The sequence below is a fragment of the Ranitomeya imitator genome, chromosome 1 (assembly GCF_032444005.1).
Source record: "Ranitomeya imitator isolate aRanImi1 chromosome 1, aRanImi1.pri, whole genome shotgun sequence".
NCBI classification, from domain to species: Eukaryota; Metazoa; Chordata; class Amphibia; order Anura; family Dendrobatidae; genus Ranitomeya; species Ranitomeya imitator.
Window position 1 is genome coordinate 823606699 of NC_091282.1, and position 24459 is coordinate 823631157.

The 24459-nt window shown below is 43.1% G+C and overlaps 1 protein-coding gene across 2 annotated transcripts in view; it reads right to left on the bottom strand.

Annotated features, from left to right (window-relative positions):
• TBXA2R (thromboxane A2 receptor) overlaps window positions 1-24459 on the bottom strand; it is a 226653-nt gene that overhangs the window by 130441 nt on the left and 71753 nt on the right. Inside the window, exon 1 of one of the 2 annotated variants that reach the window (XM_069740446.1) lies at window positions 18509-18575. The exons of the other annotated variant lie outside the window; for it this stretch is intronic. The gene's annotated coding sequence lies outside the window, so the exon portion shown is untranslated. Of the gene's footprint in view, window positions 1-18508; window positions 18576-24459 lie in introns of those variants that run through there. 2 annotated transcript variants of the gene reach the window in all.

The following is a 24459-nucleotide window of genomic DNA, read 5'->3' on the forward strand; positions in this document are numbered from 1 at the left end:
AACTAGACCCCCCAAGGAACATATCTAGATGTGTGGTGAGAACTTTGAATGCCCAAGTGCTTCACATAAGTTTAGAATGCAGAGTCGTGAATATAAAAAAATATTTATTTTTCCACAAAAAAGATTTTGTAGCCCCCAAGTTTTTATTTTCACAAGGGTAACAGGAGAAATTGGACCCCAAAAGTTGTTGTCCAATTTATCCTGAGTATGTTGAAGCCCCATATGTGGGGGTAACCCACTGTTTGGGCGCACGGCAGAGCTCAGAAGGGAGGGAGCACCATTTGACTTTTTGAGCGCAAAATTGGCTGTCGTGTTTGGAGACCCCCTGATGTACCTAAACAGTGGAAACCCCCCAATTCTAGCTCCAACCCTAACCCCAACACACCCCTAACCCTAATCCCAACCCGATCCATAATCCTAATCACTAACCCTAACGGTAATCACAACCCTTACCCCAAAACAACCCTAATGTCAACCCTAGCCATAACCCTAATCAAAACCCTAAATCCAACACACCCCTAATCCTAATCTCAACCCTAACCTCAAACCTAACCCTAATCCCAATACACCCCTAATCACAACCCTAACCTTAACCCTAATCCCAAACCTAATCCCAAGTGTAACCCTAATGCCAACCCTAACCCTAATACCAACCCTAATCCAAACCCTAACCCTAATCCCAACTCTAACCCTAACTTTAGCCCCAACCCTAACCCTAAGGCTACTTTCACACTTGCGTCGTTTGGATCCTGCAAATTTGCCCGCAGGATGAGTTTTTTGCCCATAGACTTGTATTGCCGACGGATCGTGACGGATGGCCACACGTCGCGTCCGTCGTGCACTGGATCAGTTGTGTTTTGGCGGACCGTCGGCACAAAAAATGTTCAATGTAACGTTTACTTTTTTTGTACGTCGCGTCCGCCATTTCTGACCGCGCATGCGTGGCCGTAACTCTGCCCTCTCCTCCCCAGGACATAGATTGGGCAGCGGATGCATTGAAAAACTACATCCGCTGCCCACGTTGTGCACAATTTTCACAACGTGCGTCGGTATGTCGGGCCGACGCATTGCGATGGCCCCGTACCGACGTAGGTGTGAAAGAAGCCTAACCCTAAATTTAGCCCCAACCCTAACCCTTGCATGCGCATGCGCCCGCCATTTTCTTTTGCCAAGAAGATGCCGGCAGCCAGGAGGCGCAGCAGGAGGACCCAGGGACACTGGTGAGTATGATAGGGTCCCCGAATCCCCCTATTTCTCTGTCCACTGATGTGCGATCACATCAGAGGACAGAGAATTACACTTTGCTTCTTTTTTTTTTGAGGTCGCCGGTAAACAGTTATTTACCAGCGATCGCAAAACAGGGGTCGGTAAAACCGACCCTGATCATGTTCTTTGGGGTCTCGGCTACCCCCGGCAGCAGAGACCCCAAAGATTCTCCCGGTGCCGGGCGGCGGGCGCACTGCACATGCGCCCACCATTTTGAAGATGGCGGCGCCCATCGGGAGCCACGAGGAGCACCAGAGGAGACAGGTGAGTATTGGAGGGCTACCAGGGACCCCATTTCTCTGTCCTCTGATGTGCAATCACATCGGAGGACAGAGAAATTAAAAAGAAACCGCGTTTTTTTTGCGATCGCCGGTAAACGGTTAATTACCGGCGATCGCAAATGCGGGGTCGGTAAACCCCCCCCCCGGAATCATGTTCTCTGGGGTCTCGGCTACCCCCGGCAGCCGAGACCCCGGAGAAAATCCGACTCTGGGGGCGCTATTTACTTTTTCCACAGCGCCGTTAATTAACGGCGCGGTGGTTTAAGTACCCTTAGCGGCCGCCGTTAAAAGGCGTAACGGCGGTCGTTATGGGGTTAAACTCCTTTAACTTGTTTCCTCATTGTGATATTGTAACCACTGTTCTTGCTCTCATCATTCTGAAGTAACCTTTCCATGTCGATGGCTGTCTTCAATCTTAAATAAAGAAATGGTAATGAGACAATCCCTTTAAATGTGTCCCGATTCCTTTTTCATTTTAAGTTTCATCTCTGTCATAAACAAAGCTACTACGTTAAAAGCAACTTAAGCAATACCACATGCATATGTAATAGAGAGTATTTAGCTAATTGGTCCTCTCTATCCAGGCAAAATATTTATAGAAATCTACTTGGCGGGACAGATGTATCACATTTGTGTATTTTACATCTTTTCCAGCAGTTTTAAGTGTGAGCAGAGTTGTGGTTCCTATGGACATGTTCTCCTAATTAAGGTAAGGAAATCCTGAAAACATGACCTGTTGTGGGGTCTTGAGGACTGAAGTTGAGAAACACTGAGCTAAGGGGAACAGTATAAGAGGGATTCGTCATCTTAGTGGGACAACCATTTTAGGTGCCCCCATATCAGAGAAACAAGCTCCCACCCACACCCTCCCTTAGTAATGATGAGGTTTAGTAAGTTAATTGTGAGAACTAGAGGTGTAGAGAGGTCTTTGTGGATAAGTGGAAAGGGATTTTTTTTGTATTTCATTGTAAACTAGGGCTTTGTTTTGTCGTGGCAGCAGGGCGTGGGGGGGAGGTCCTCGAGGTAGGTGGTGCTAGTAAATGGCGGCTCGGAGGGGGGATCTCAAAGGTCCTGGACTCCCCCTGGTGTGGATTAAATGGAATGGAACATAATGGTTACACGGATGAAATAACAGGGATACGTGGGTATTTTGACGGATATTGGCTGGGCGAGTCTCCTAGTGTCTCTGAGCAGGTGCATAGCGGCTAGAGGCAAGACTCAACCTGAGGGCCAAGTTTCTGGACATTGACCTGAGTTGGTTACAGTTTGGGGCTTCGAGGACCGCCCTCCCAGTGGATAATGTTAAAACAAATAAACTGTTATGTTAAATGTTAATAAAGGCTGCTGTGGCCAATTTATCCAAATGAAAGTATGTGGTGAGTCGTTATTTATGGGGGTTGAGTATTTTGGATTGGTAGGTTGAACATGGTTGCAAAAGGTTAGATAATGGGTGAAACTCACAGGAATCATGAATACCCAATTGTCATGTGTTTGTGCAGTGTGTGTGTGCAGTATATGTTTGCGCAGTGTGTGCGTAATGTGTGTGTGCAGTGTGTGTGTAGTGTGTGTACGGTGCAGCTAAATATCGCTCCTGCACGTGACAGGTTCTATTTATCCTACTGCAGTGTTTATTATTAATGTTGTTAGCTGCATGAAGTGTTTTACACAAAGTCAAGCAACTTAAGAGCAATGGTATTAAAACAAAATAAATATCCGCTGCAATTATGGCTTTGAAAGGACTTGAATCATTTTTACATAAGCAAACAGCATATTGCAGCCGTCAAAGACAAGGAAATTGTTGATGAAAGACAGCAGATGTGGATCTGAATGTTTTCTGCCTGTCTGGGAAGACGCAATGAATGTTGTGTGTACGCTCCCAGGCTTCATTTGCACTCTGCACATTGCCATGCCAACAGAAAGTTAAAAAACATACGCAAGATTATACATTTCTGTGAAAAAGTGTTTTGCTTCCTGATTTCCTATCTTTTTGCATGTTTGTCACACCTAATGTTTCAGATCACCAATTGTAACCATTACATGCTCAGGAAGGATATAATGGAACTAGAGAGAGTACAAAGGAGGGCAACAAAATTAATAAAGGGGATGGGAGAACTACAATACCCAGATAGATTAGCGAAATTAGGATTATTTAGTCTAGAAAAAAGACGACTGAGGGGCGATCTAATAACCATGTATAAGTATATAAAGGGACAATACAAATATCTCGCTGAGGATCTGTTTATACCAAGGAAGGTGACGGGCACAAGGGGGCATTCTTTGCGTCTGGAGGAGAGAAGGTTTTTCCACCAACATAGAAGAGGATTCTTTACTGTTAGGGCAGTGAGAATCTGGAATTGCTTGCCTGAGGAGGTGGTGATGGCGAACTCAGTCGAGGGGTTCAAGAGAGGCCTGGATGTCTTCCTGGAGCAGAACAATATTGTATCATACAATTATTAGGTTCTGTAGAAGGACGTAGATTTGGGGATTTATTATGATGGAATATAGGCTGAACTGGATGGACAAATGTCTTTTTTCGGCCTTACTAACTATGTTACTATGTTACTATGTTACATAACGATAACACAAGTAACCACAGAATGCAGTTTTTAACCCCTTCGTGACATGCCCGTACTAGTACTGCGCTGCCGGCACTGCATTTGTGCCAGCAGCAGTACTAGTACGGCGCACCGATCACCGCGGTCTCGCGCTGAGCGCCGCAGTGATCGGGTGCGGGTGTCAGCTGTATATGACAGCTGACACCCCGCAGCAATGCCCACGATTGGCGGTAGCGCCGATCGCGGGCATTTAACCCCTCTGATGCCGCTGTCAGTAGTGACAGCGGCATAGAGGGGGATCACGCAGGGACGGGGGCTCCCTGTGCTCTCCCACCGGAGAAACGCGATGAGATCGCGTTTCTCCGGTGACCCGGAAGGAGTCCCCGGATCCAAGATGGCCGCGGGACTCCTTCCGGGTCATGAAATGACCTGGCTAGCCGGCGCCTGCTGAGAGTTGCTGAGAGCAGGCGCCGGAAAGCCTCCTGAACTTGCCTGTCAGATCGTTGATCTGACAGAGTGCAATGCACACTATCAGATCAACGATCTGATCTAATACAGTGATGTCCCACCCTGGGACTATGGTAGAAAGTAAAAAAAAAAATAGAATGTATAAAAAAAAATTTAAAAAATCCCCAAATAAAGAAAAAAAAATAAATTTCCCAGTAAATCCATTTATTTATGTAAATTAAAAAAAACAATAAAAGTACACATATTTGGTATCGCTGCGTCCGTAACGACCCGCTCTATAAAACTATCCCACTAGTTAACCCCTTCAGTGAACTCCGCAAAAAAAAAAAAAAAAAAAAACTAGGCAAAAAACATTGCTTTATTATCATACAGGCGAACAAAAAGTGGAATAACACACGATAAAAACGACGGATATAAATAACCATGGTACCGCTGAAAACGTCATCTTGTCCCGCAAAAAAAAAGCCACAATACAGCATCATCAGCAGAAAAATAAAAAAGTTATAGCTCTCAGAATAAAGCGATGCAAAAACAATTATTTTTTTATATAAAATAGTTTTTATCATATAAAAGCGCCAAAACATAAAAAAATGATATAAATGAGGTATCGCTGTAATCGTACTGACCTGAAGAATAAAGCTGCTTTATCAATTTTACCACACGTGGAACGGTATAAACGCCCCGCTAAAAGAATTTCAGGAATTGCTGGTTTTTGTTCATTCCGCCTCATATAAATCAGAATAAAAAGCGATCAAAAAATGTCATCTGCCCGAAAATGGTATCAATAAAAACGTCAACTTGTCCCGCAAAAAACAAGATCTCACATGACTCTGTGGGCCAAAATATGGATAAATTATAGCTCTCAAAATGTGGTGATGCAAAAACTATTTTTTGCAATAAAAAGCGTCTTTTAGTGTGTGACAGCTGCCAACCCTAAAAATCCGCCAAAAACCACTATAAAAGTAAATCAAACCCCCCTTCATCACCCCTTGAGTTAGGGAAAAATAATAAAATGTAAAAAATGTATTTATTTCCATTTTCCCATTAGGGTTAGGGCTAGGGTTAGGACTAGGGTTAGGGCTAGGGTTAGGGTTGGGGTTAGGGCTAGGGTTAGGGTTACCATTGGGATTAGGGTTAGGGTTAGGGTTACCATTGGGATTAGGGTTAGGGGTGTGTTTGGATTAGGGTTTCAGTTAGAATTGGGGGGTTTCCACTGTTTCGGCACATCAGGGGCTCTCCAAACGCGACATGGCGTCCGATCTCAATTCCAGCCAATTCTGCTTTGAAAAACTAAAACACTGCTCCTTCCCTTCCGAGCGTTCTCAGGACAAGTTGGACAACAACTTTTGGGGTCCAATTTGTCCTGTTACCCTTGGGAAAAAAAAACCTGGGAGCTAAAATATCATTTTCGTGAAAAAAAATATATTTTTTATTTTCACGGCTCTGTGTTATAAACTGTAGTGAAACACTTGTTGGTTCAAAGTTCTCACAACACATCTAGATAAGTTCCTTGGGAGGTCTAGTTTCCAATATGGGGTCACTTGTGGGGGTTTCTACTGTTTAGGTACATCAGGGGCTCTGCAAATGCAACATGACGCCTGCAGACCAATCCATCTAAGTCTGCATTTCAAACGGGGCTCCTTCCCTTCCGAGCTCTGCCGTGCACCCAAACAGTGGTTCCCCCCAACATATGGGGTATCAGCGTTCTCAGAACAAGTTTGACAACAACTTTTGGGGTCTAATTTGTCCTGTTACCCTTGGGAAAATAATAACGTGGGGGCTAAAATATCATTTTCGTGGAAACAAAAAATGATTTTTTAATTTTCACACCGCTACATTCTAAACTTTAGTGAAACAATTGGGGGTTAAAAGTGCTCACCACACATCTAGAAAAGTTCCTTAGGGGGTCTTCTTTCCAAAATGGGGTCACTTGTGGGGGGTTTCCACTGTTAAGGCACGTCAGGGGCTCTCCAAATGCGACATGGGTTCCGATCTCAATTCCAGCCAATTTTGCATTGAAAAGTCAAATGGCGCTCCTTCCCTTCCGAGCTCTGCCATGCGCTCAAACAGTGGTTTATCCCCATATATGAAGTATCGGCGTACTCAGGACAAATTGCACAACAACTTTTGGGGTCCAATTTATCCTGTTACCCTTGGGAAAAAAAATTTGGGGCAAAAAGATCATTTTTTGTGAAAATTAATAAGAATTTTTTTTTACGGCTCTACATTAAAAACTTCTGTGAAGCACGTGGAGGTTCAAAGTGCTCACCACACATCTAGATTAGTTCCTTAGAGGGTCTACTTTCCAAAATGGTGTCACTTTTGGGGGTTTCCACTGTTTAGGCACGTCAGAGGCTCTCCAATCGTGACATGGGCTCCGATCTCAATTCCAGCAAATCTTGCATTGGAAAGTCAAATGGCGCTCCTTCCCTTCCGAGCTCTGCCATGTGCCCAAACAGTGGTTTACCCCCACATATGGGGTATCGGCGTACTCAGGACAAATTGTACAACGACTTTTGTGGTCCAATTTCTCCTGTTACCCTTGGTAAAATGAAACAAATTGGACCTGAAATAAAAATTTTGTGAAAAAAAAGTTAAATGTTAAATTTTTTTTAAACATTCAAAAAATTTCTGTGAAGCACCTGAACGGTTAATAAACTTTTTGAATGTGGTTTTGAGTACCTTGAGGGGTGAAGTTTTTAGAATGGTGTCACTTTGGGGCAATTTCTGTCATATAGACCCCTCAAAGTCACTTCAAGTGTGAGGTGGTCCGTAAAAAAAATGGTTTTGCAAATTTTGTTGCAAAAATGAGAAATCGCTGGTCAACTTTTAACCCTTATAACTCCCTAACAAAAAAAATTATGTTTCCAAAATTGTGCTGATGTAAAGCAGACATGTGGGAAATGTTGTTTATTAACTATATTGTGTGATATAACTCTCTAATTTAAGGGCATAAAAACTAAAAGTTTGAAAATTGCTAATATTTCATAATTTCCGACTATTTTTTGTTTTTTTCACAAATAAATGCAAGTCATATCGAAGAAGTTTTACCACTTTCATGAAGTACAATATGTCACGAGAAAACAATGTCAGAATCACCAAGATCCATTGAAGCGTTTCAGAGTTATGACCTCATAAAGTGACAGTGGTCAGAATTGTAAAAATTGGCCCTGTCACTTAGGTGAAAACAGGCTTTGGGGTGAAGGGGTTAAATGAAGGTCTTTATTATTAAGGGCAGTAGAAATCCAAACCTACAGGGACCTGTGTGAAAAAGGGATTGCCCCCTAAACCTAATAACTGGTTGGGCCACCATTAGCAGTACCAATTGCAATCAAGCGCTTGTGATAACTGGCAATGAGTCTTTTACAACTCTGTGGAGGAATTTTGGTTCACTCACCTTGAGACGTGCAGTTTTAAGAATGGTGTCACTTTTGGGTATTTTCTGTTATATTGACCCCCAAATTTACTTCAAATGTGCGGTGGTCCCTAAAAAATGGTTTTGTAAATTTTGTTGGAAAAATGAGATATCGCTGGTCAACTTTTAACCCTTTAACGTCCTAGCAAAAAAAAAATATGTTTTCAAAATTGTGCTCATGTAAAGTTGACGTGAAAGTGAAAGCTGAAGTGGAAATGCTGTTCATTAACTACTTTGTGTGACACCACTCTCTGATTTAAGGGTACAACAATTAAAAATGTGAAAATTGCAAAATTTTCAAAATTTTTGCAAAATTTTCATTTATTTTCATAAATAAACGCAAGTTATATCAAATAAATTTTACCACTAACATGAAGTACAATATGTCATGAAAAAACAGACTCAGAATCAATGGGATACATTGAAGTGTTCCAGAGCTATAACCTCATAAAGTGACAGTGGTCAGAAGTGTGAGGCTATGTGCACAAGTTGCGGATTTAGCTGCGCATCCGCAGCGGATTGGCCGCTGCAGATTCGCAGCTGTCTTCCATTCGGTTTACAGTACCATGTAGACCTATGGAAAACAAAATCCACTGTGCACATGGTGCGGAAAATACCGGGCGGAAACGCTGCGTTGTATTTTCCGCAGCATGTCAATTCTTTGTGCGGATTCCGCAGCGTTTTACACCTGCTACTCAATAGGGATCCGCAGGTGTAAAACCGCAACTGAAATCCGCACAAAAACCGGAGGAATTCCATAATAAATCTGCAAGTAAAATGCAGTGCGTTTTACCTACAGATTTTGCAAAAGCGGTGCTGAAAAATCTGCACACAAATCCACAACGTGGACACGTAGCCTAAAAATTGGCTTGGTCATTAAGTACCAAATTGGCTGTCATTAAGGGGTTAAAAATGTCAGCTTGGCATACAAAAAATAAGCCCTCACCCAGCCCCAGATGAAAAATGGAGACTCTACGGGTCTCGGAAAATGACTCAATTTTTTTTTAACAAACTTTGCATTTTTTTTTCACCACTTAAATAGAAAAGAACCTAGGCAAGTTTTGTATATACGAACTCGTAATGACCTGGAGAATCATCATGGTAGGTCAGTTTTAGCATTTGGTGAACAGGGTAAAAAACAAAAAATAGTTGTGGGATTGCACTTTTTTTGCAATTTCACTGCACTTGGAATTTTTTTCCCATTGTCCAGTACTTGATATTGTAAAACCAATGGTGTCGTTCAAAAGTACAACTTGTCCCCCCAAAAATCAGGCCCTCACATGACCATATTGAAAGAAAAATAAAAAAGCTATGGCTCTGCGAAGCAGGGCAGCAAAAAACAAAAACGCAAAAACAAAAATGTGCTGTAGCATGAAGAGGTTTAAGTTATAGTAGTGGTTTAGTAAGTGTAAGTTAGCTGACAGTTTTCTTTATCATAATTTTGTATAAATTTGTATACATTTAGTATTAATTTTTTTTGTCTAGATTTTGTGTTTTTCATTTGCGACATATTCAGTTTTTAATCTGCGCCTCTTTTAAAGTCTGTTTACCGAACAAGTCTAATTTTTGTAACCTCCCATTTTAAGTAAGACCATTAGGCCGGGGTCACACACAGCGAGATACGGCTGAGTCTCGCAGGTTAAAACCCAGCTCTGGCACTGGCACTCCGAAGCGGAGCGTGCGGCCACACAGCAATACATGGAGCTGCACGCTCCGCTCTGGAGTGCCGGTGCCAGAGCTTGGTTTTAACCTGCGAGACTTGGCCGAGTCTCGTTGTAGTGTGACTCCGGCCTTAGAGATGAGAGAGCACTAAAATGCTCAGGTACTCATTGGTCGAACCGAACAATTCCTAATGCTCGCATGCTTGTTTCGACTAACGAGTATAATGGGAGTCAATGGGAAAGCCAAGCTTTTTTGGGGCAGACCCTACAAAGAGGTCTGGGGGGCAGTGAAAATATTGGATTGCATGGGAAAAGCGCTGAATGGAAGGAGAACAGCATGGAAAATACCCCTGGAAGCATCTCTGACATTCAGATCGCTGCTGAGAACAGTGGTGTCACACTTTTACTGCACTTTAAGGAGTGACAATAAAACATTCCAATGAGAAATAGCATTTTACAGGAAAAAAATGTTAAGAAACATTTTTTCCTGTATAATGACTTGTATATAAGGCAAAATGTAAAAAGGATTTCAAAAATATCATCTTAGTAAGCCAAATTGTTTTTTTTATTAAGAAATATGACATTTCAGTGCAATTTATGAAGGTAGCAAGAACTGCCAAAAATAAACGTAAAGTAAGACGTAAGAGAGGGCCTCTTACACATTCTGTTCAAATTGTCGTATATTGATGTTCCTAGGCACATAGAGGCTATGCACTTTTGACGTTTATTTACCAAGGAAATGTACTCCAGACCATGGAATAGTCTATGGGGAATAATATAATGCTGAAAAGGGTATGTGCACACGTTTAGTAAAATTTCTACACCATTTCTGCATCTCTTGGCAGGAAATGTTTTAGGTGGGTTTTTGCTGCTTTTTGGTGCTTTTTTTTGCTCTATGTTTTTGGTTGATTTGAGTGAAGTGAAAAAACAGGTAAAAAATGTGCAAGTCAAAAATACATTTCAGGTTTCTCGTTAACTTTGCTGTCATCAGACTGTGCTTCAGATTTTGTCACTAATCCGCGCCGAAAAAAAGCACCAAATCTGCAACGTGTGCACACAGCCTAAAATTTTGAACAAGTTTTGGGTGGCTTATATAGCAACGAACTGTACACAGTTAGATGTAATATCCTATGGATGAGCATTATAATACCGATACATTTTGTAATACTTTTTTGAGGGTTATATAGCAACTAAATGTAATCCAGACCACGAAATACCCGATGGGTAAGCAATATAATAATTATAAAATTTTGAGCAATTTTTTTGAGGTGTATAAAGCAACTAAATTTACCCAAGAATATATAATACCCTATGAGTGAGAAATAGGATACCAATAAATTTGGAGCAAGTTTATGAGACTTATATAGCAGCAAAAAGTACCCAAAAAATGTTATACCCTATATATAAGCAATATAATACCGATAAATTTTGAACAAGTTTTTTGAGGGTTAAATACCAAGGAAATGTATTCCAGACCACGGAATAGTCTATGGGTAATCAATATAATAACATTTTGAAAAAGTTTTTGTAGGATTATACACAAATGAAATGTACCCAAAACACGTCATATTGTATGGCTGACAAATGTAACTCAACAAATTTTTTATCTTGTTTTGGAGTTTTATACATCACAAAAATGACCTCTAGAAAATGAAATAGTGTATAGATAAGAAATGTGAAGCACAAAGCTAAATTTTCAAATGCTTTTTTTTTACTGATATATACCACCAAAATGGGACAGAAAGCATGCCATACTGTATGGATAAGTAATGTAATCCTGAAATATTTTTATATGCTTTTTGTGTGTTTTACACACCACCAACATGCTGCAATAACCATGTTAAACTGTATAAATGAATCATTGAATCCATAACAACATTTTGAACCAAAATATTTTGAAAGTATAGTTAATGTACTTATATAGTCAAAAAGGTTTTGCATAAAGTGCAAAGCCAGACAGTAAAAATGATTAGGGCCATCTATAGATTCCTGAAAGGCAACAACTGGTGTGCCTCTTTAAAATATTGAATATTACAAACGCTTAATGTACTGCTGTCATCTGGTGGAGTGAAAAAGTATCGACTAATCCAGGCCTTGTTCATTTTTATAAGAGTGAGCGTGTCTGCATTCTCTGTTAACAGGCAAAACTGAAAGCCCCCTGAGGCAAGACACTAGGGCAGCACAGCACCTCAAAGTCATAGAGGGACAGCTCATGACAGGTGTCCAACTTTGAGATCCAATAGTTGAAAGTCGCAGCAGAATTAGGGAGTACGCTCGTTTGCATGGCCAGGTATTGCTTGACCATGTCTAAAAACTTCCCTCCTTGGCAAAAATACCCGGTCATTATGCACTGGGCTGGTGTTATGAAATTGCCACACGCCTTTGACAATGTACCCCTGCCTATATTGTGTGTCTCTCTGGCCTCTGCTCTTTTCTTAGGCAAGGAAGCTTGTACCTTGCTGCTAGAATTACCTGATGGGTATTTTTTCAACATATTTTCCACAATGGCCTTCTGGTATAGCACCATTTTAGAAGACCTCTACATCTAAGGAAGAAGAGATGCAAAGTTCTCCTTGTAGCATGAGTCTAGCAGGGTGAACTAGTACTCTTTTTTGCCAAGATTAATTTAATGCTAGGGTCACTAGAATGGCATTGGTACATATAGTTGACCATATGTGTCACGCTCCCTATGTCCACCATGATGACGACTCTCCATCTTCTCTCTCTCTTCCTCCTCATTTCCATCCTCAGCCCATCCACATAGAAGAGAAGGGACAAAGGTTGTGGCAACTAGGCTCTATTGCGCTAGCCACCAGCTCCTGTTCCTCCTCTCCCTGATCCTCAGTGTCCACCTCCTCATTGTTATCCAATCCATGCTGAGCAGATAAGATGAGGCTGGGTTGACTACAACCTCTCTGTGTTATGTCTTCCTCCATCCCTACCTGGTCTGCAAGCAAAGCTTCAATGAAGCGGGATCGTTGCACTGACTATGGCTTTATCACCGCTCACCCTCTTTGTGGCATCCTCAAAAGTCTTGGACAACCAAACAAATGTCAGACATACATACCCACTCTTCTGTTATGTGAGGAGGCTGACCAGAATACCAAAGGGCAAGTTCAAGCTGGTACTCAACCACTGGCCTCTTCTGCTCACAAAATCTTGCCAACATGTCTAGTGTGGAGTTCCAGTGTGTGGTGATGTCGCACACCAGTCAGCGAGCTAGCACTTGCACGTGCTGCCTCAGCACAGCCAGAGCGGCGGCAGCTGTAGCCAACTAGTGGAAATAGGTGCTAACGTGGCATACATTGACTAGAAACTAAGGCAAACCTGTGTATGTTCTTTGAAACTGCTGGACTAGCAAGTTGAACATATGTACCAAGCATGGTATGCATGTGAGCTTGCCAAGCTTCACAGCCGCCACCAGGTTACGCCTATTATCACACACAACCATACCTGGTTGGTGGTTCAGCGGCAAAAGCCACACATCGATCTGGTCTGTTATTCCTTTGAGTAACTTTGCAGTGTGCGGTTTGTTTCCTAGACAAATTAGCTTCAGCAGAGCCTGTTGTCGCTTTGCTGAAGCAGTGCTGTAGAGCTTCCAGTTTTGGCTGATGTGGACGATGTGCTCTGAGATACCACAACAGAGATGGAGGATGAGAAGGAGCAGGAATGGTTCCAGGAACTGTTGTAGGAGGGGAACGAAACCCTGATAAAAGTAGGGCCAGCAATCCTTGGCGTCGGGAGCACATGCGAAGTGCCAGGGTGTGACTCAGCCCCAGCCTTCACAATGTTTACCCTGTGTGCTGTCAGGGAAATGTAGCTTCTCAATCATTAAAGGCCCCTTCACATTAAGCGACGCTGCAGCGATACCGACAACGATCCGGATCGCTGCAGCGTCGCTGTTTGGTCGCTGGAGAGCTGTCACACAGACAGCTCTCCAGCGACCAACGATGCCGGTAACCAGGGTAAACATCGGGTTACTAAGCGCAGGGCCGCGCTTAGTAACCCGATGTTTACCCTGGTTACCATCCTAAAAGTAAAAAAAACAAACACTACATACTTACCTACCGCTGTCTGTCCCCGGCGCTCAGCTTCTCTGCACTCCTCCTGTACTGGCTGTGAGCACAGCGGCCGGAAAGCAGAGCGGTGACGTCACCGCTCTGCTTTCCGGCCGCTGTGCTCACAGTCAGTGCAGGAGGAGTGCAGAGAAGCTGAGCGCCGGGGACAGACAGCGGTAGGTAAGTATGTAGTGTTTTTTTTTTTTAACTTTTACGCTGGTAACCAGGGTAAACATCGGGTTACTACGCGCGGCCCTGCGCTTAGTAACCTGATGTTTACCCTGGTTACCAGTGAAGACATCGGTGGATCGGTGTCACACACACCGATCCAGCGATGTCCGCGGGAGATCCAGCGACGAAATAAAGTTCTGGACTTTCTTCAGCGACCAACGATCTCCCAGCAGGGGCCTGATCGTTGGTCGCTGTCACACATAACGATTTCCTTAACGATATCGTTGCTACGTCACAAAAAGCAACGATATCGTTAACAATATCGTTATGTGTGAAGGTACCTTAAGTGTCGATCATTAAGCAGACAATGCAAGTGCGTTGGTAAGGGCATGAGTCATGTTCCTGAACACGTGCTTGTACAAGGCAGGGATGCCACATCGGGAGAAAAAGTGGCTGCTGGGTACCAAGTACCAAGTGACAGCTGCCACCATGAGTCGGCAGAAATCCTCTGTGACTACCAACCTAAGTGGCAACATTTCCATGGCAAGCAGCCTGGAAATATGCCCAATTAACATTTGGGCCTGTGTGTGGGTGGCTGGAAACTTTAATTTTTATTCCAAGACCCGGGGTAGGGACAGCTGAATGCTGGACAGTAACAAGGATTTGGAAGTGCCTGATGATGGTAAGTCAGAATGTGCAAGAGAGGTGCAAGGCAATAGGCATCTGTGCCATTGTTTTGGCAAGTTATTGGGAAGCACCTAGCACAGGGGAAGAGGCAGTGATGTAACGAAATGGCACCAATTGTGGATCCACATGTTCGACCCACCAAGTCGTGTGCTTAGATAACATGTGCCTAATTATCTTGGTGGTGGTTAGGTTCTTAATAGACATGCCCCTGCTAATCTTGGCATGGTACAGTTTGCAAATGGCCATTTTGTTACTCTGAGAACTCTTTTTAAAAAAGTCCCAAACTGGGGAACACCTAATTTTATGACGGAGTGTTGCTGTTCTGCAGAACAGTTTCCTGCCTTGTCCATCTGGTCACCCCAGTGCCTCTTCCTGTCTCTTTTGATGCTGTTGATCTCTCCCCCTCAGCGCTGCTGGCCTAGCTCTGCATGAGAGTTTCCCAGGTTGGGTTGGTGATTTCGTCTTTCACCACATTGTTTTCCACCACTGCATCCTGTTCCTCCTGACTTTGTGACTTAACAACAAGACTTCGCAGCAACTGTGTCTCATCATTATCCTCCTCCTTATCATAAATTTGTGATTCCCCACCACCATATTCTTGTGGCTGTGGCTGCTCTAAGTTTTGTGCATCACTTAAGAGCATCTCATCCTGTCCCTCTTGGAGCATGCAGGTTGACAGGCCACAATCAAGAAATGTTGTGGTAAAGCGCTCCTCTGAGTGTCCCAGTGTGGGATCAGTAGTTTTCTGGGACTCAACATGGTGGGAGGAAGAGAGAGCAGAGTGAGGATTAAATGATCTAGACTTTATGCTGGTGGGACTGGACCATGAGGAAGACTGGGTGGTACCCCCAAGCATGCTGGAAGCTGTATGTGCTATCTAACGGACCACCGTTTTTTACTGCTCTGGCTTCAGAAGTAGTGCACCGTGCCTCCCTGTAAAGTGGGATAGAAACCAATGTGTCATGGTGGATGGTCGTGCTTCTTGTGCTCCAGCAACAGGCACAGTCGCAGCGGCCCCACGTCCTCGGCATCTATGTACACCATCATCAGCACATCCACTTCCTAGTCCCTTAGAGCATGTATTACGCATTTTGTAATTGCTAGGTCTCTTTAAGCCAAGTTGAGTTTTTAAAAGAAAAAAATTGGTCACCTGCAGCTATCAAAGCTGTTTTTGTGAGTTTACTCCACCGTAATGTAACAGAAAGAATTCAAAAGTGTAGGGATGAAATTCAATCCAGAAAAATATTTCAGTGTTTTTTCTTAGTTTTAGAGATCACAGAAATATTGATTGACCATGTAACGCAGCATGTCTGAGAAATGGAGGCGTAGAATATTTTTAAAAGCTTTTTAGCAGTTTTAGAAATCACTGAATTTTAATCGACACTACAGAATCATATATGGCTGAGAAATGTAGCCCAGGAAAATGTTTCAATGATTTTTTTTTAAATGACACAAAATAGGACCTCAAAGCTTGCAATACTCTATGAATCAAAATATATTAATTTTTTTTGAGCCCCTTAACCCCTTTCTGCCAGCTGACGGAATAGTACGTCAGCTGGCAGATCCCCTTCTTTGAGGTGGGCTCCGGCGGTGAGCCCACCTCAAAGCCGCGACAAGTCAGCTGTTTTGTACAGCTGACATGTGCGCGCAATGAGCGCGAGCGGAATCGCAATCCGCCCGCGCCCATTAACTAGTTAAATGCCGCCGTCAAGCGCTGACAGCGGCATTTAACTAGCGCTCCCGGCCGTGCGGCCGGAAGTGCTCGCACTGCGGACCCCCGTCACATGATCGGGGGTCAGCAGTGCATCGCCATAACAACCAGAGGTCTCCTTGAGACCTCTATGGTTGTTGATGGCCGATTGCTTTGAGCGCCACCCTGTGGTCGGCGTTCAAAGCAACCCTGCATTTCTGCTACATAGAGGTGATCTGTACTTCACCTCTATGTAGCAGAGCCGATCGAGTTATGCATGCTTCTAGCCTCCCACGGAGGCTATTGAAGCATGCCAAAATTAAAAAAAAAAGTGATTAAAAATATAAAAAAAATAAAAAATATATAAAAGTTCAAATCACCCCCCTTTTGCCCCAATCAAAATAAAACCATTAAAAAAAATCAAACATACACATATTTGGTATCGCCGCGTTCAGAATTGCCCGTTCTATCAATAAAAACAAAGGATTAACCTGACCGCTAAATGACGTAGCGAGAAAAAAAATCAAAACGCCAAAATTACGTTTTTTTGGTCGCCGCGACATTGCATTAAAATGCAATAACGGGCGATCAAAAGAACGTATCTACACCAAAATGGTATCATTAAAAACGCCAGCTCGGCACGCAAAAAATAAGCCCTCACCTGACCCCAGATCACGAAAATTGGAGACGCTGCGGGTATCGGAAAATCGCTTTTTTTTTTTTTTTTAGCAAAATTTGGAATTTTTTTTCACCACTTAGATAAAAAATAACCTAGACATGTTTGGTGTCTATGAACTCTTAATGACCTGGAGAATCATAATGGCAGGTCAGTTTTAGCATTTAGTGAACCTAGCAAAAAAGCCAAACAAAAAACAAGTGTGAGATTGCACTTTTTTTGCAATTTCATCACACTTGGAATTTTTTCCCGTTTTCTGTTACATGGCATGGTAAAATCAATGGTATCGTTCAAAAGTACATCTCGTCCTGCAAAAAATAAGCCCTCACATGGCCATACTGACGGAAAAACAAAAAGTTATGGCTCTGGGAAGGAGGGGAGCAAAAAACGAAAATGAAAAAGCGGAAAAAGCTCCGGGGGTGAAGGGGTTAAAAAAAACTGGACCTATATAATTGCTAAGAGACTGCACAGGCCTAATCCCTGTCTTCAGACTGGATTCTGTCACTCTTCCTGCTCCTGCGACTCTTTCTCTGAGCTCCATCACCAGTATCAACACTACAGGCCTCTGATTTTTTATACTGTGCACACAGAGGCCTTGACAAGCACTCGCTCCCTACAATACAAAGTTTTACAGAGCTGTGCAATGACGTCAGTGTGCCGAGCCAGGCGGCGGCTGACCATTTCTAACCTCTGATGATGTCACATGGCCAGCCAATCATAGTAATGCAACAACCAAGATTATAGACATTACAGTGACTCACAGGCAATTCCCTTATGCTTATCGGCTGCTTAAGAGGCACTAAAGATACTAGGCCAGGATTTGAGTTTGCACTCGAACACCGTCCATTGCTCATCGAGTAAGGAGCACATCCGTGCTCCAGTGATAACTAGGTATAATCGAGAACGTTCGCTCATCCCCATCCAATTTATCAATCTAGTTGCTGCCTCTGAGTACTCTAAAGCTTCTTAGAGATTCATAGAGGGGGAATATTTTAAAGGGAACCTGTCATGTTGAGAATGGTATCTGATCTGCTTTCAGGATGTTACAGAGGATGAGGAGCTCATCATATTGATATACATTTTTGTAAGGAAAGTTTCAATAAACCTTGAATTTTATTAAATTAACTTTCTGGAGTTTGTATGCAAATGAGTCTAGTGAACGATTCCTATATGACGGTGCATGCAGAGAAAGCGGTCAGTCACTGAGTAGGACCGCCCACTGGACTCATTTGCATGTAAACACTAGGCATTTCAATAAATAATATGCCTGCTACACTGAATCTTTTCGAACAAACCTACATTTCATTCTGCTCAACAGCTCCTTCTCTATACCATGCTGTCCATAGATTAGAGTGTTTGTAAAATGTGACAGATTCCCTTTTAAATGGGATAATAGAATTTTATCTCTTTTTTTACAGTCTAAAATTTAATTTGCTTTTCTTGTTGCTGCCTGGCACTGAGAACTGTTTTATGAAAGTTGAAATGAAGTATGCACCGAAATGTATATATTTTTTCCACTACAAGTCTAGTCCACACCCCAGTTATCTCTTGAACAGCCCACAACTCTGCAATATCCTTACTTCCTGATTGCTTGGAAGCATGGACTCCACCTTAACTGACTGTTCTGATCCTTGATCTTCATCCTGATAAAACACATGAACGGTCTGTCAGTGATTGTTTTGAGTTGACACCAATATCACTATATTTATTCTTAATGATAACAGTGCATTTCAACACGCATATCAATAAAGAAAATGAGAGCCATAATTATGAAAATGCTCTAGAAATTGACTATGTTGGGTGCATTGGCTTTGTGATTATGTTATTGTGATAAGAGCCTTGTCAGGAGCTCAGAGGAAGAGGGACAGAGGTGAGCAGCTAAATATTGAATAGAAATCAATGGGCTTGAGAGAGTTGACTGGGATCTAAGAGTTAACTCCTCTCATGGAATGTAACTTCTGGGCACACTTTGCCAAGCTCTGGCTCCCAAAGCCTGAACAAACTCCTTGGAAATAGTATGTACACTGTGTTTGATAAATCCTCTCACAGCAGAGGAATAACAACAAATAGAAACAAGCAAGTCAATTAAAAACTTGCTTATTTTCATGCTGTCTAACTAATTAAACAATTTAATAACATTAGAATGCCCCTTTAACCTCTTAGTGACCAAGTCAATTTTGACCTTAATGACCAGTGAAATTTTTTTTACATCTGACCAATGTCAATTTATGTGATTATAACTCTAGAAAGATTCAACGGATCCCACTGATTCTGAGATTGTTTTTTTCAAGACATATTGTAATTCTTAATAGTGGTAACATTTTTTCAATATGATTTGCGTCTATTTGTAAAAATATCGGAAATTTGGTGATAATTTAAAAAATTTTGCCGTTTTCAAATTTTTAATTTTTGTGCCTTTAAATCAGGAAGTTATATTAGACAAAATAGTTAAGAAATAACATTTGCCACATGTCTACTTTACATACGCATCATTTTCTAAGCTTTTTTTTTGGTAGGAAGTTACAAGAGTTAAAAGTTGATCAGCAATTCTTCATTTTTTCAACAACATTTGCAAAACCATTTTTTGGGTACCATGTCTCATTTGTAGTGACTTTGGGGAGCCTATATGATAAAACATACTCAAAAGTGACACCATTCTAAAAACTGCACCTCTGAACATTCTTAAAACCACATTGAAGAAGTTTATTAACCTTTCCAGTTCTTCACAGGAACTAAAGCAATGCGGAAGTAAAAATTGAACATTTAACTTTCTTTTGCAAAAAATTAACTTTAGCTCCAAATTTTTTATTTTTACCAGGGTAACAGGAGAAAATGGACTCTAAAATTTGATGTGCAATTTCTCCTGAGTATGCCAATACCCCATATGTGGGGGAAATCTACTGTTTGGGCGCACAGCAGGTCTCGGAAGGGAAGTAGCACCGTTTCACTTTTTGAATGCCAAAACAGCTGGACTCAAGAGTGGACGCCATGCCTTGTTTGGAGAGGCCCTGATGTGCCTAAAATAAGGAAACTCCCAACAAGTGACCTCACTTTAGAAATTAGACCCCTTAGAGAACTTATCTAGATATTTCCTGAGCACTTTAGTGCTTCATAGAAGTTTAAAATGTAGAGCTGTGAAAATAAATAAATCACATTTTTACCGACAAAAATGTACTTTTAACCCCAAATTGTTTATTTTGTCAAAGGTAGCAGGAGAAAATGGACCCAAAACTTTGTTGTGTAATTTCTCCTAAGTACGCCGCTATCCAAAAAGTGGAGGAAAACCACTGTTTGGGAGCACGGCAGGGCTCGGAATTGATGTTTTGGAGCGCAGACTTTGATGGAATGGTCTGCGGCATCATGTTGCGTTTGGAGAAAAAAAACATCCATTGACCCCATTTTGGAAACTACTCCCCTCAGGGATTTTATCCAGGGTTATAGTGAGCAATTTTAAACCCACAGGTTCTACACAGAATTTGATAACATTAAGTCGTCATATTGAAAATGTCTTTGTTTTCACAAAAATGTAGTCTGTGCCCCAAATTTGTAAATTTCACAATGGATAATAGAAGAAAACGGACCCCATCATTTGTTATGCAATTTGTCACAAACGCGACTATACCCCATATGTAGTTAAAAACTTCTGCTTGGGCACATGACAGGGATAGCAAAGGAAAAAGCGCTATTTGCCTGGGACAGATTTTGAATGCCATGTAGCAATTGAAGAGCCCATGTGACATGTGAAAACAACAGAAAATCCCCGTATGTGATCCCATTTTTGGAAACTAAACCCCTCAAGGAATTCATCTAGGAGTGGAGTGAGTATTTTGAACACATAGGTGCCTCACAGAATTTTATAACATTAAGCCATAGAAATGTGACATGTTAGTGCTAAGAATGTAATTTTTGTAACATCAAAGATGAAAGAAATAGCAGCACTCACTCGATCCTTATTCATGCGTGGTTTTAATTTGTTGCAAAAACAGAATTGTTACATGCGGAGGTGCAGGTGTCAGGGGAGTTTTTCAGGTGGTACAAAAGACCAGATGGTCTGTGGCCATGTCACACCTTCTTGGCGCTGCTATAGGTCTGTGTACAGCTGACACCCGTGGGAATCGCTGCCACACGGCGGCACTATTCTCTTATTCCTCAGTGCCATTAAAATGTGATGCTGAAGAATGAGTATCCTTAATGACCACCGTTAAAAGGCGTATCTGCGGTCCTTAAAAGGTTAAAGTGAATAAAGGAATTCAAAACTGTATACCCCACTAAAGTGAGCCCAAATAGAGCTATGTCAGTGAAAGCATTAAATGCCGTAATTAAGGCAGAATGTACAGTGATTTTAGTACCGTATATACAGTACTCGAGTATAAGCCGAGAATTTCAGCCCTTTTTTAGGCTGAAATTGCCCCTCTCGGCTTATACTCATACCCAGGGGTCGGCAAGGGAGGGGGAGCGGCAGCTGTCTAGGCATACTCACCTGCTCCTGGCGCGGTCCCTGCAGGTCCCTGGTTCCCCGACACTGGCAGGTTCTTCCTGTATTGAGCGGTCACATGGTAGCACTCAGTACAGTAATGAATATGGACCCTACTCGACTCCCATAGGGGGGGAGCCACATATTCATTACTGTAATGAGCGGTACCATGTGACTGCTCAATACAGGAAGAAACTGCCGGCGCCTGGGAAGCAGGGACCGCGCCAGGAGCAGGTGAGTATAAGCAGTGCGTGATATTCACCTGCTTCCCGTTCCACCACCGCCAGCCGCCGCTGCGTCTTCTGCATCCTCTGCACCCTCTGCACTGACGCTCAGGTCAGAGGGCGCGGTGACGCAATTAGTGCGCGCCGCCCTCTGCCTGAACAGTCAGTGCGGAGGACAGGGAAGACACAGCGGTGGTGGAAAGCAGAGCAGGTGAATTTAGCAAGTGCCGGGGGGCCTGAGAGGTGAGTATGTGATTTTTTTTTTTATTGCAGCAACAGCATATGGGGCAAATGTATGTATGGAGCATCTTATGGGGCAAATATCTGTATGGAGCATCTTATGGGGCCATGTGCAGCATTATATGGAGCATTTATCTGTATGCAGCATCTTATGGGGCATAATCAGCATTTATGGAGCATTACATGGGGCAAATATCTGTATGGAGAATCTTATGGGGCCATGTGCAGCATTATATGGGGCAAATATCTGTATGGAGCATCTTTTGGGGCCATAATCAGCATTTATGGAGCATTACTGGGGCAAATGACTGTATGGAGCATCTTATGGAGCCATAATCAGCATTTATGGAGCATTACATGGGGCAAATGACTGTATGGAGCACCTTATGGGGCCATAATCAGTATTTGTGCAGCATTATATGGGGCAAATGTCTGTATGGAGCATCTTATGGGGTCATAATCCGCATTTGTGGAGCATTATATGGGGCAAATGTATGTATGGAGCATCTTATGAGGCCATAATCAGCATTTGTGCAGCATTATATGGGGCATATTTTAATATGGAGCATTATATGGGGCCCATCATGAACTGTATGGGCAGTGGCGTATCCAGGGGGGGGCAGCCGGGGCATGTGCCCTGGGCGCAGGGGGGCGCCAGCAGGCTGCCTGATGCAGCGGTCCAAGGAGGAGGCTCCCCGTCGGCGGAATTCTGCCGCCCCCACACTGAGATGCTTCCGTTCTCTGAGCCGGCTGTCAAATTGACAGCTGGCTCAGAGAAAGTGCTGCGCGTCGGTTCCCAAGAATGTTCTTGATCTATGCCAGGGGTCTCAAACACGCGGCCCCAGGGCCGCATGCGGCCCCTGAGGCAGGCATCTGCGGCCCGAGGTGCACGCTAGAAGAGAGGAGGCGGCACGGAGCTCTGGGACTTTCGCAGCTGCTGGAGAGCCGCCCACAATGCATCGCCATGGATACGCAGAGTGACTTCCAACCGTCCAGTGCCCAGAGAATGAGCCGCGCATCACCAAACAGGAAGTGTGCAGCACCTGCCATGTGGAGCAAAGGATTGCGTGGGGGATGCAGAGCCTGGCTGGGAGGACAAGGTATGGGCTCTTACATACTGCATGGGCTGTGTTATATACTACGTGGGCTGCTATACACTACGTTGGCTGCTATATACTATGTGGGCTGCTATATACTATGTGGGCTGCTATTTACTACGTGGGCTGCTATATACTACGTGGGCTTCTATATACTACGTGGGCTGCTATATACTACGTGGGCTGCTATTTACTGCGTGGGCTGCTATATACTACGTGGGCTGCTATATACTACGTGGCCTGCTATTTACTACGTTGCATGCTATTTACTATGTGGGCTGTGCTATATAATACGTGGGCTGTGCTATATACTACGTGGGCTGTGCTATATACTACGTGGGCTGTGTTATATACTACGTGGGCTGTGTTATATACTGTGTGGGCTGTGTTATATACTACGTGGGCTGTGTTATATACTACGTGGGCTGTGTTATATACTACGTGGGCTGCAATATACTAGGTGCGCAGTGCTGTATACCACTGTGTGGCTGTGCTATATACTATTATGTGGGCTGTGCTATCTACTACTGTGTGGGCTGTGCTATATACTACTGTGTGGACAGTGCTGTATACTACTGTGTGGGCTGTGCTATATACTACTGTGTGGGCTGTGCTGTATACTACTGTGTGGGTTGTGCTGTATACTACTGTGTGGGCAGTGCTGTATACTACTGTGTGGGCTGTGCTATATACTACTATGTGGGCTGTGCTATATACTACTATGTGAGGACTGAAGCAAGGCCAAGGGGCTGGATGGGTGCAATGTCCTGATTTCTGCCCCCATAATGTGCTCAGATTTCTTCTGCCCCCCTAATGTCCTGATTTCTGCCCCCATCCCCCCACATGTTCCTCAGATTTCTCCACCACATGCAACTGCACCCGGGAAGGGAGGGGATGAGGGCAGGAATCAGGACATTATGGGGACAGAAGAAATCTGAGGATATTATGGGGGCACAAGAAATCTGAGGACATTATAGGGGGCAGAAATCTGAAGGGGGCGCGCCAAACTGATCCTTTGCCCCGGGTGCAGGAAGAGCTAGATACACATCTGTGTATGGAGCATTATATGGGGCTTCTAAATCAATATGGATATTCAAAAACACTTAACCTACTGATGTCTCAATTTTACTTTTATTGGTACTATTTTTATTTTTGACATTGTTCGGTAGCTGCTGCATTTTCCACCCTAGGCTTATACTCGAGTCACTAAGTTTTCCAAGTTTTTTGTGGCAAAATTAGGGATCTCGGCTTATACTCGGGTCGGCTTATACTCGAATATATATGATATGTTATGTGTTATGACCTGGTGGTCAGGACAATAATGGACCTGGTGGTTAAGAGCACACGGAAGGACCTGATAGTTACTGATATTAAAGGACGAGCTCTGGGACGTGGGAACTCTGCTGACCGCAATCCCTAATCCTATCAAACACACTAGAAATAGCCGTGGATTGCGCCTAACGCTCCCTATGCAACTCGGCACAGCCTAAGGAACG